Raw genomic sequence first — 12,263 nt, 5'->3', positions numbered from 1 at the left:
TGAGACTCAATATTTGAGCTCCTAAACTCGTGAACTATGTTGCATGAAGCAAAGAACAATAAATTCAGCTGGATTTCTTGGATGATTGCCCCAAACGCCGCAGCCTTCCACGCGTGACATCTCTGACCACTCCTTTACAGTCAGAAGCTATACATATTTGGTGTAGATTCAAATCTGCTGCCAGAGCCAGCCCTTCTCGTACAGCTAGAGCCTGCAATTACATGGGATCATCAATGTTGTTGAATACTATCGCTAAGGCTCCAAGAAAGATCCCGAGCTGGTTCCGACAGATCACTCCAGCCACTCCTCTAGGTCCAGTTATAACAGCGGCGTCGACATTCAGTTTTGCATGAAGATCAAGGGGTGCAAGCCATCCCGCCTGTCGTTATTGTGTCCTGATTCCCATCTCAACTTTGTGTGAAAGAGCTTGAATTTCCATCAAATAAGAGGTGACATGCCCATGTATTGCATGTGGACTTTTGAAGATATCCCCATGGACAGCCTTCCTACGTGCACTCCAAATGGCCCATAGAGTAACCACCAACCTGACAAATTCCTTGTATGACAGAGCATCATCCATAGCAAAAATCCATGCCTTTGCGCTCTCCTCCTGATGAATGCTCATTTGATCAAGAATGTCATCTGAAGATAATGCCCAAGTGTTGCGCGACACCGGGCAGTTTAACAAGGTGTGTCTCCACGTGTCATGGACTCCGCATAGCTTACATGAAGAGGTCGTGGCCATATTCCGTCGATGGAGAGTTTCACCAGATGGTATGGAATGCCTTGCCGGCCGCCAAAGGAACACATGGAGTTTTGATGGGACTTGCACTTTCCAAAGTAATTTCCACTCCTTGCTCTCGGACTCAATATGTGAGGAACTTTCACATCCTTCTAGCCAACTCTCTCTATTATATCTTGTCCATACTAACATACGATATGCCGAGCATACTGAAAAGATGCCTCGCAGCTCCTCATACCAGGTTCAAAAGTCATCAATCTTTCTTGTGCACAAAGGTATTTTGAGGATTGCTTCAGCATCAAAAAGTGTAAAAGCAGAACGTATAACGTCCTCTCTCCATGTCGCCATGGAAGGTTCAATTAGCTCGGACACCCTTTGGGGAGGATTCTGCACCAATGAAGTAATTGGCCTTTTGTGGCTTCCCCGCTAGATCCAATTATGGTCCCAAATGTGAGTAGTTTCTCCATCTCCAATCCGTCTGATAATTCCTTGCACCATAACATCCCTCCCATCGAGAATGGCTCTCCATATTTGTGAGGGGTGAGATCCCAATTCAACATCAAGAAGTGAACAATTAGGGAAATAAACCACTTTAAAAATGACTGCACTCAATGAATTTGGGTCAATCATTAGCTTCCACGATTGCCTTGCCAAGAGGGCAAGATTAAAAAGCTCTAGATCTCTAAAGCCAAGACCACACATATGCTTTGGTCTAGTCATAATATCCCATGCAACCCAAGTTGGTTTCCGTCTCCCCCTCTTACTTCCCCACCAAAACTGACATACGATGGATGATACACTTTCACATAGACCTCTCGGGAGCCTGAAACAAGACATAAAATAAATAGGGATTGCTTGGGCAACTGATTTTATGAGAATCCCCTTGCTAGCAGCCGACAAAAGTTTATCCATCCATCCTTTAACCTTATCCCATACTCTGTCCATCGGATATTTTAAAGTCCCATTTTTAGAGTGACCAACATCAGTTGGCATCCCCAAATACCGATCACTAAGAGATTCGTTCTGCACTTGTAGTTTGTTTTTCACCCCTTCTCTGATAATCTGTGGGCACCCTTTGCTAAAAAAGATAGATGACTTTCCATTATTAATTTTCTGCCCTGAGGCATTACAATATTTGTCCAGTAGGTTGTATACCTGTTGTGCACCCTCCACACTAGCCTTGAAAAGAAACATGTTGTCATCAGCAAATAAAAGGTGGTTCACGGGCAGAGCCGCATGCACCACGTTAATACCTTCCAACAACGATGACCGACAACTGGATTTCATGAGGCATGAAAGGCCCTCCGCTGCAGTCAAAAGGTAAGGGAAGATTGGATCTCCCTGCCGAATCCCTCTGGATGGACGAAAATTTTCAAGTTTCTCACCGTTAAAGATCACTGAAAAAGAAACCGACGAAACCATGGCCATAACTGTGTCAATCCATACCTGGGAAAATCCCAACTTGCTCATGATGACCCTTAGGTAAGCCCACTCCAACCTGTCGTAAGCTTTCACCATATCCAACTTGAGAGCAAAAAAACAATTGTTCTTTGACTTGTTTCATTTCATGAAGTTTAAGCATTCATAAGTGCAAATTATATTATCTGTAATCAACCTTCCTGGGACAAAAGCAGACTGTTCCCTAGAGATAATGCCTGGTCGTATTTGCTTCAAGTTGTTCGCTACTACCTTCGATGCTATCTTATAAAGGACATCGCATAAACTGATGGGTCTGAATTGTGAGCGCAAAGTAGGATTTGTCACCTTAGGTATGAGGACAAGAATAGTGTCAATTATGCATTCCAGGCTCTCCTCTCCTCTTACAATCCTGAGCACAATGTTGGTCACATCATCCCCACACACATCCCAATACTTCTGATAAAACTGAGCTGGGAACCCATCTGGTCCTGGCGCTTTAGTGGGAAACATTGGGAATAGTGCGTTCTTAACTCCATCCCTAGTGTATGGCGCACGTAGATCAGAATTCATGGCTGTTGTTAGTTTACAAGGTATGTGAGCAATAACTTCGTCTAGACCCTGTACACCCTCGGAGGTGTAGAGATCTTGATAGAAAGCATTTGTCATAGCCCTTAGCTCATCCGGGTTATCCACTAGTACGCTCATGAAGCTTTTGAGAGCTCGAACCATATTTTTCTTTCTACGCAAACTAGCTCCAAGGTGAAAAAAAATCGTGTTTTTATCTCCAAATGAAAGCCATTCGGTGCCTGCACGTTGTCTCCACATTAGTTCCTCACAGTGATATAGCTCGACTAGCCTTTCATTTATTTTCAACTCGACATGAGTTGGACCAGTACGCAACGGATCACCTCTTAGTCATCTAGCTTCTATTTAAGCCCTTTGATCTCACGGCAGACACTCCCAAAAGACTACTTACTCCACTTATTTAGGACTCGCGAGACCCTTACCAACTTGTCATGCAGCTCTTGAACACTTCCGCATGCCCTTGATACGTCTCCAACATATCTACTTTTCCAAACTCTTTTGCCCTTGTTTTGGACTCTTATTTGCATGATTTGAATGGAACTAACCCGGACTGACACTGTTTTCAGCAGAACTGCCATGGTGTTATTTTTCCACAGAAATAAAAGCTCTCGGAATGACCTGAAACTTCACGAAGATAACTATTGGAATTAATAAAAAATACTAGCGAAAGAATCAGCCAAAGGGGGGGCACACCTTGGCCACAAGGGTGGGGGCGCGCCCTACCCCCCTTGGCGCGTCCCCTATCTCGTCGGCCCCCTAGACCTCCACCAACCTCAACTCCAACTCCATATATTCAAGTTTGGGGAGAAAAAAATAGAGAGAAGGATTCATCATGTTTTACGATAAGGAGTCGCCGCGAAGCCATGTTCTTCCTCGGGAGGGCTGATTTGGAGTCCGTTCGGGGCTCCGGAGAAGGGAGTCCGTCGCCATCGTCATCATCAACCATCCTCCATCACCAATTTCATGATGTTCACCGCCATGCGTGAGTAATTCCATCGTAGGCTTGCTGGACAGTGATGGGTTGGATGAGATTTACCATGTAATCGAGTTAGTTTTGTTAGGGTTTTATCTCTAGTATCCATTATGTTCAAAGATTGATGTTGCTATGACTTTGCCATGCTTAATGCTTGTTACTAGGGCCCGAGTGCCATGATTTCAGATCTGAACCTATTATGTTTTCATGAATATAGATATGAGTGTTCTTGATCCTATCTTGCAAGTTATAGTCACCTACTATGTGTTATGATCCGGCAACCCCGGAGTGACAATAGTCGGGACACTTCCGGTGATGACCGTAGTTTGAGGAGTTCATGTATTCACTAAGTGATAATGCTTTGGTCCGGTACTCTATTAAAAGGAGGCCTTAATATCCCTTAGTTTCCATTAGGACCCCGTTGCCACGTGGTAGGACAAAAGATGCCATGTGAGGGAGTCCTGGATAAGGGGGTATCCGGACAGTCGGACTATATTCACCGTCTGGACTATAGAAGCGTCAAGATACAAGACTCAAGACTTCGGCTCGTGTCCGGATGGGACTCTACTTTGCGTGGAGGACAAGCTTGGCGATCCGGATGTTATATTTCCTTCCTTGTAATCGACTCCATGTAAACCCTAGCTCTCCGGTGTCTATATAAACCAGAGAAGATGGTCCTTAGAAGGCCGATCACAATTACAATCATACCATCATAGGCTAGCTCTTAGGGTTTAGCCTCTACGATCTCGTGGTAGATCTACTCTTGTACTACTTATATCTTCAATATTAATCAAGTAGGAAGTAGGGTTTTACCTCCATCGAGAGGGTCCAAACCTGGGTAAACATTGTGTCCCTTGCTTCCTGTTACCATCAGCCTAAGACACACAGATCGGGACCCCCTACCCGAGATCCGCCGGTTTTGACACCGACATTGGTGCTTTCATTGAAAGTTTCTCTGTGTCTCGCTTCGAGGCTTGATGGCGTCTTCAATCGTCAACAACACGGTCCAGGGTGAGACTTTTCTCCCCGGACATATCTTTGTGTTCGGCGGCTTCGCACTGCGGGCCAATTCACTTGGCCATCTGGAGCAGATCGACAGCTACGCCCCTAGCCACCAGGTCAGGTTCGGAAACTTGAGCTACACAGCAAATATTCGTGGAGACTTGGTCTTCGACGGATTTGAGCCTGTCCCAGGAGCGCCGGACAGTCACGACGAGCACGGCCTAGACCTGCTGTCGGACAATGCTCGGAACATCATCCCTGCAATAGCCCCGGATCTAAATCCGGAACAGGTTGCATTGCCCGAGGACGGAGGGATGGACCCTGCCCCACAGGACGCACGCTCATCGGCAGTGGAGCCGAACACAGATCACATCTCTGTGGACACCTATATCCCCGGACCCCCGGACTCGTATCCGGCTGTTGGTCCCGGTCCGCTCACTCTTGAGCCAACTGAGCCAGATTGGGCTCCGGTAATGGAGTTTACCGCTGCGGACATATTTCAGCACTCGCCCTTTGGCGACATGCTGAACTCATTAAAGTCTCTCTCTTTATCAGGAGGCACTCGGCCGAACTATGTCCGGCTTGAGTGGGAAGCAGGCGACGAAGGAATTCGCTGCCCACCCACCACCCACCTTGTCGCCACGATCGATGATTTAACCGACGTGCTCGACTTCGACTTAGAAGACATCGACGGTATGGACGACGATGCCGGAGACGTACAGGAGCCACCGCTCACAGGGCAGTGGACAGCCACCTCTTCATACGATATATACATGGTGGACACTCTGAAAGAAACCAATGGCGATGAGGCAACAGAGGATAACCCCTCCAAGAAGAAAGCAAAGCATGGGCGTCTCCCAAGCCGCTCCAAGCCCCGCCAAGGCACTACCGACACCGGAGACAAAGACAATACGGACGGTGCTGACGATGAATACAACCCCGAACAGCCCGCCTTCGAGCAGGCCGAACAGGAAGATGGGCATGACAGCCCAGATGAACAGGCGACGGACAGGTATCCGGAGGAGGACAACTACATGCCCCTCTCCGAAGACAAGATTAGCCTCAACAATGACGAGTTCGGCGTACCCGAAGACCCCGCAGAGCAGGAGTGCTTCAAGCGCCGGCTTATTGCCACTGCGAGAAGCCTGAAGAAAAAGCAGCAGCAGCTTCAAGCTGATTAAGATCTGCTCACAGATAGATGGACAGAAGTCCTGGCCGCCGAGGAATATGGACTCGAGCACCACACGGCTGACCGGCCGCCTCGAGGTCGGGATAAATCGGCATATCAACCCGAATACCAGCCCCCACCCTCGCGCCGGTTTACCACGGCCCGGGGCAATACTCAGGACCTGCGTGATAAACTGGATAACGCTGCAGGATAACCAAGATCGATCTACAGATCACGGGGGCGCACCACAGCACATGACGATGACCTTCATACCGTATACACTACCAGCAAATCCGGCCAGGCCGAATATAACTAGTCAAACGCAGCCGGACTACATCGTGACATTGCCCGGCACAGAGGCGCCGCACACCCCCTCTGCTTCACCGATGAAGTGATGGATCATGAATTCCCAGAAGGGTTCAAACCCGTAAACATCGAATCATACGATGGCACAACAGACCCCGGTGTATGGATCGAAGACTTCCTTCTCCACATTCACATGGCCCGCGGAGATGATCTACATGCCATCAAGTATCTTCCCCTTAGGCTCAAAGGACCCGCCCGACACTGGCTAAACAGTCTGCCCGCAAATTCCATTGGCAGTTGGGAAAACCTGGAAGATGCATTTCTTGACAACTTCCAAGGCACATATGTGCGACCTCCGGATGCCGATGACTTGAGCCACATTACTCAACAGCCCGGAGAATCAGCCAGGAAATTCTGGACTCGGTTCCTAACTAAAAAGAACCAAATAGTCGACTGTCCGGACGCCGAAGCCCTGGCGGCCTTCAAGCATAATATCCGTGACGAGTGGCTCGCCCGACACCTCAGACAGGAGAAACCCAAGTCTATGCCAGCTCTCACGACACTAATGACCCGCTTTTGCGCGGGCGAGGACAGTTGGTTGGCTCGTAGCAGCACTACGCCACATTCTGGCACGTCAGACGTCCGTGACAACAATGGCAAGCTACGGCGCAACAGACACAAGCGACAGAACAATGGTGACAACACCAAAGACACAACGCTCAATGCCGGATTCAGCGGATCCAAATCCGGTCAGCGGAAGAAGCCATTCAAACGCAACAATCAGGGACCGTCCAGTCTAGATCGTATACTGGAGCGCTCGTGCCAAATTCATGGCACCCCGGACAAGCCAGCCAACCACACCAATAGAGACTACTCGGTATTTAAACAGGCCGACAAAATAAACGCCGAAAATAAGGACAAGGGGCTGCACAACAATGATGACGAGGAGCCCCGGCGTCCGAACATGGGGGGACAGAAGAAATTTTCCCCCAGGTGAAAACGGTCAACATGATCTACGCCACCCACATCCCCAAGAGGGAACGGAAGCGAGCACTATGGGACGTCTATGCGATGGATCCAGTCGTCCCCAAATTCAACCCATGGTTAGCTTGTCCGATCACCTTCGATCGTAGGGATCATCCTACTAGCATCCATCATGGCGGCTCAGCCGCATTGGTTCTAGACCCAATTATAGACGGATTTCACCTCACAAGAGTCCTTATGGATGGAGGAAGTATCCTGAACCTGCTTTATCAGGACACAGTGTGCAAAATGGGCATCTATCCTTCAAGGATTAAGCCCACCAAAACCACCTTTAAAGGTGTCATTCCTGGAGTAGAGGCCCGCTGTACGGGCTCTATAACACCGGAAGTGGTCTTTGGATCTCCGGATAACTTCCGAAGCGAAGAGCTAATCTTCGATATCGTCCCTTTCCGCAGTGGTTACCACGCACTGCTCGGACGAACTGCATTCGCTAGATTCAATGCGGTACCACACTATGCATACCTCAAGCTCAAGATGCCAGGCCCGCGCGGGGTCATAACAGTCAACGAAAATATGGACGGCTCTCTCCATACAGATGAGCACACAGCAGCCCTTGCGGCCAAAGTACAATGCGGCCTCCTCAGGCAAACCACCAATCCGGTGATGACAACCTCAAGCTCCGTCAAGCAAGGGCGGAACACCCCGCAACAGGATCAGCAGGCACGCCAAGAGCATGACTAGCAGTCCGGCCTCCGCTCAAGTCCCATCCAAGCAGCATGCGTGCCACGCGTACACAATTACGCACTCAAAATACCATGGACACAGGCGGAGGCATAGCAGTGGCTCAGTCAACAATACGGTATTGCTTCGTAACCTTTCCTTTTACCCTTAAGTACATTGCTTTAGTGCAGCTTCTCCAGAAGAGCCGGATTGTCGGACTTACATAGGAGAGGAAACCCAGGAGGCAACAGGCTTCGGGCACAGCAGGAAACACCCAGATGGAATCTATTTACGATCGTTGTTCCTGCTTTTTCTATCTGTACGTAGCCTACCCCTGGATAGGATATGTCAAATAATCCTATTTATCTCCGCTTAATGCATTCATTGTAAACATACGCTTAAACGTATTATTTGTCAATGGGAGACCATATATAGCGTCAGCTTATTATTCTTATTTGAGCATTTTTTCTTACAAATGTCTTTTAATATTGCATCCGTACACTTCGGTACGTTGAGTTTGCCAGGGGATTCTTATGGCGCCCCATAATACGGCACGACAAGTCCGAACACTTTCAACAGTGCGGCACCCCGAACTTATAGCATTATATGCATCAGCTCCGAATCATGTCTTGGGTCTACAGTTGGGATAGCCTGGCTCCCTTGTTTTGGTGCCTTACGTTCCGTTAATTCGGCTAAGGTAGCGCAGGGAGAACTACTGCGATTGTGCCCTGGTTCTTCCGGACGAGCACCTCAGTAGAGAAAGCACAAAACTGACCGGCATGATGTGGCGAGAGCTGGTCGCTGTTCGAGAGGTCTTAAAATCCTTAAAGATTTTTCCGCTTTAGGCGATAATTCGGCTTTGTCCGATATAGGCGTGTATAGCGCCCCAATTCGGCCTTCCGGATTCTAGGGGCTTCGCCGAAATTTAAAATTGTAGACTTCTATGGCTAAGTGAAGGTTATAAAGCCATATAGTCCGATTGCCTTGTTCGCTGCGCTGGACACCTCCTTAAGGGACCAAACATTGGGATAAATAGTGTCCGGGTTTTCCACGAACACCCCAGTACTAGTTACACGGGGGCGGAAGCCGACGACTGGCCTACTTTCAGAATTTGATAAACAGCCGCACAGAAGGTAATATTTTAAATAACAAAAGCGCTACATAGCGCAAGTAGCTTCGTCTTTAAATTACAAACATGACAGAGGTGAATTCATTCAAAAATTATGTCTTTGGTACATTCATCGGCCACGAGGTAAGCACCCTTCATAACGCCATCATAATACTTCTCGGGGACGCGATGCGGCTTGCCTTCTGGCGGCTCGTCCTTCACCAGCTTCTCCACATCCAGCTTGCCCCAATGCATCTTTGCACGGGCAAGGGCCCGACGGGCACCCTCAATGCAAACGGATCGCTTGATGACTTCCAGTCGCAGACAGGCATCCACCATCCGCTTGATCAGGCCGAAGTAGCTGGTGGGTAGAAGCTCACCAGGCCATATCCGGACTATGAGATCCTTCATAGCCACTTCGGCCGCCTTGTGGAGTTCGACCAACTGCTTCAGTTGGTCACTCAGAGGCGTTGAATGTTCGGCCCCAGCATACTGGGACCAGAACAACTTCTCCGTTGAGCTCCCCTCCTGGGCACGGTAGAACTCCGCGGCATCTGATATGCTGCGTGGCAGATCTGCGAATGCCCTTGGAGAGCTCCGGACTCGGGTAAGTAAAAGAAACGCCTCCTCCACATGTTTTCTTTGCATAAAAAATTTCTTACCCGCCGCTATCTTTTTGGCCTCCTGGATCTCCTGTTGTGCCCTCTCGGCTTCGGCCTTGGCGTCTTTTATATTTGTAAGGGCCTTCGCAAGCTCGGCCTCTTTTGCTTTAAGCTCATGCTCCGCGGGCTCGAGCTTCTTGCCGAGCTCCTGGAGCTCTTCTTGTACTTCGCCCACTCGGGCTTCTTGCTTTTGGCGCTCCTTGTGTTCCAAGGCCGCTTTGTGTTCGGCCTCGAACATCGCCTTCTTGAGAGAGGCCACTTCGATGGTGGCCTCTATTACCAAATCATGACGCTTCATCGTTAGCATAATCAAATTTTATTTACCATTTATTATATAAGAGAGGGGAATCATTCACCTTTGCTCTCCTCGAGCTGCCTCCTCATGAGGCCGAGCTCTCCCTGTGCCCGCTCTAAGTCCTGCGTTAGGCCGGCGATTTCGGCCAGGCGAGCAGCAGCGGCCAGTAGCATAGCCTGTTTATTCACATTCAAACTTATTGTTAGACTCCTGCAGATTATAATTGACCCTCCGTTTGGTTTTTCTTTCCGAACACCAAACAGAGTATCAGGGGCTACTACCTATCGGGTGGTAACTTCACATATTTTTACTACTTACCTCAAAGCCTGTTAGGAGGCTGGTGGAGGCTTTGGTTAGTCCGCTCTTGGCGGATGAAACCTTCTGAATCACCGCACTCATGAGAGTACAGTGCTCTTCATCTATGGAAGCGCCATGAAGCGCTTCCAGCAGACAGTTCGGCGCCTCGGGCGCAACGGATGTCCTTGATACAGACGGCCCTCCCTCCCTAACGAGGGGCTGCCCGCCTGCATCCGGAACCACTAAAGGCTCCGGGACAGTGTTCGGTTGAGAGTCCGGCTTACTGCGGCTCTCACCAACACGATCCGCAGGGATCTTGAACCCCGCATGTCCGACGATTGGAATACCGCCTTGGGGCGCGTCCATATCCACCTCCACCCGCTCGGGGATCCTTTGGGACAACACCTCCGTGTCATCCGCAGGCCGAGGAGAAGTGGCCGTCGGGAGTGAGTTCATTGCTGACTCACTCAAGGACCCATCCGAAGACGACACCTCGGGATGGGCCCTGGCCGGACTGCATACAAGTTCGGCGTTATAATAAAACTATGAAGCACAATTGCGGTTGAGTGCGGATACTTACAATCGCACCAAGGGCTTCTTCCTGGGCAGCCACCCTTCTTCGCTATCGGCGGCGGTGGCGGAGTAATCCGGAAGGGACGTTTTTCCCTTCTTGGACGCCCCAGCCTCCACTTCCGGGTCGGCCTTCCTCTTTTTCTCCCCCCCCCCCCAGTACGGGGAGGTGGAGTTTCTTCTTGTTTTCCCCCGCTTTCGCGGGAGGAATCTGCCTCATCATCATCAGACGACAAGGGTATGACGGCCTTGCGACGGGGGCCTCTCCTGGTCCCCTGGTCCACCGTCTCAGGCCCCCCATCCTTTCCGGATGGGGCGGCCTCCTCTTCTTCTCCTTCTTCCCCTTCGGGGGAGGAGTCTTCCTCGTCCTCTTCGGACAAGGCTTTTGGCGCAGCCTTACACCGGAGACCCTTCCGGGTCCCTGGGGCCTTCTTATCGGCCTTCTTCTCCGGCCCGTTGTAGGGCGCCGGGACCAGCATCTTTGTCAGGAGATCAGTAGCCGGGCTTTCCGGCAGAGGATCCGGACAGTCTATCTGCTTTGCTGTCTCCATGTACTCCTGAACAAATATACACAATCACTTAGGAATTCCCCATGAACACATTAGGAAGAACCGAACCCAGTGGCACCCTGAGAACTCACCTGGGTAGGGTGCCGCGTGGCGTGGAGCCCACGGTCCTCGGTTATGAGGGGAGGTACTTCGGAGGCCTTGAACAACACCTTCCACGTGTTTTTGTGCTTCATGCCGTAGAGCCTCTGGAGCGTCTGGTGTTCGGCCAGGATGAACTCCCATAGATTAAATGCCCGCCTTTGGCACGGCAGAATCCGGCGAATGAGCATGACCTGGATCACGTTGACAAGCTTGATGTTCTTGTCCTTCATGCCCTTGACGCAGTTGATGAGTCCGGCCAGCTCTGTAGATTCGCCCCATAACAGGCCCTTCTGTTCCCAGGAGGTGAGCCGCATAGGGGTTCCAGATCGGAACTCGGGGGCCGCCACCCAGTTGGCGTCGCGCGGCTCGGTGATGTAGAACCATCCCAATTGCCACCCCTTCACGGTTTCCGCAAAGGAGTCGTCAGGCCAGGCGACGTTAGGCATTTTGCCCACCATGGCTCCTTCGCACTCCGCTTGCTAGACGCTCACGATCTTCGGCTTCATGCAGAAGGTTTGTAGCTACAAACCAAAATGAGGCTTTATGCGGAGGAAAGCCTCGCACACGACGATGAACGCCGAGATGTTGAGGACGAAGTTCGGGGCTAGATCATGGAAATCTAGCCCGTAGTAAAACATGAGCCCGCGGACGAAGGGGTGGAGTGGAAACCCCAGTCTACAGACGAAGTGGGCAAGAAACACGACCCTCTCATGGGGTCCTGGAGTTGGAATGACCTGCCCACCGTCTAGTAGCCGGTGCGCTATGTCTGCGGTCAAGTATCC

Source organism: Triticum dicoccoides, chromosome 2B, assembly GCF_002162155.2.
Source record: "Triticum dicoccoides isolate Atlit2015 ecotype Zavitan chromosome 2B, WEW_v2.0, whole genome shotgun sequence".
Taxonomy (NCBI): Eukaryota; Viridiplantae; Streptophyta; class Magnoliopsida; order Poales; family Poaceae; genus Triticum; species Triticum dicoccoides.
Note: the sequence above shows the minus strand (reverse complement) of the source record.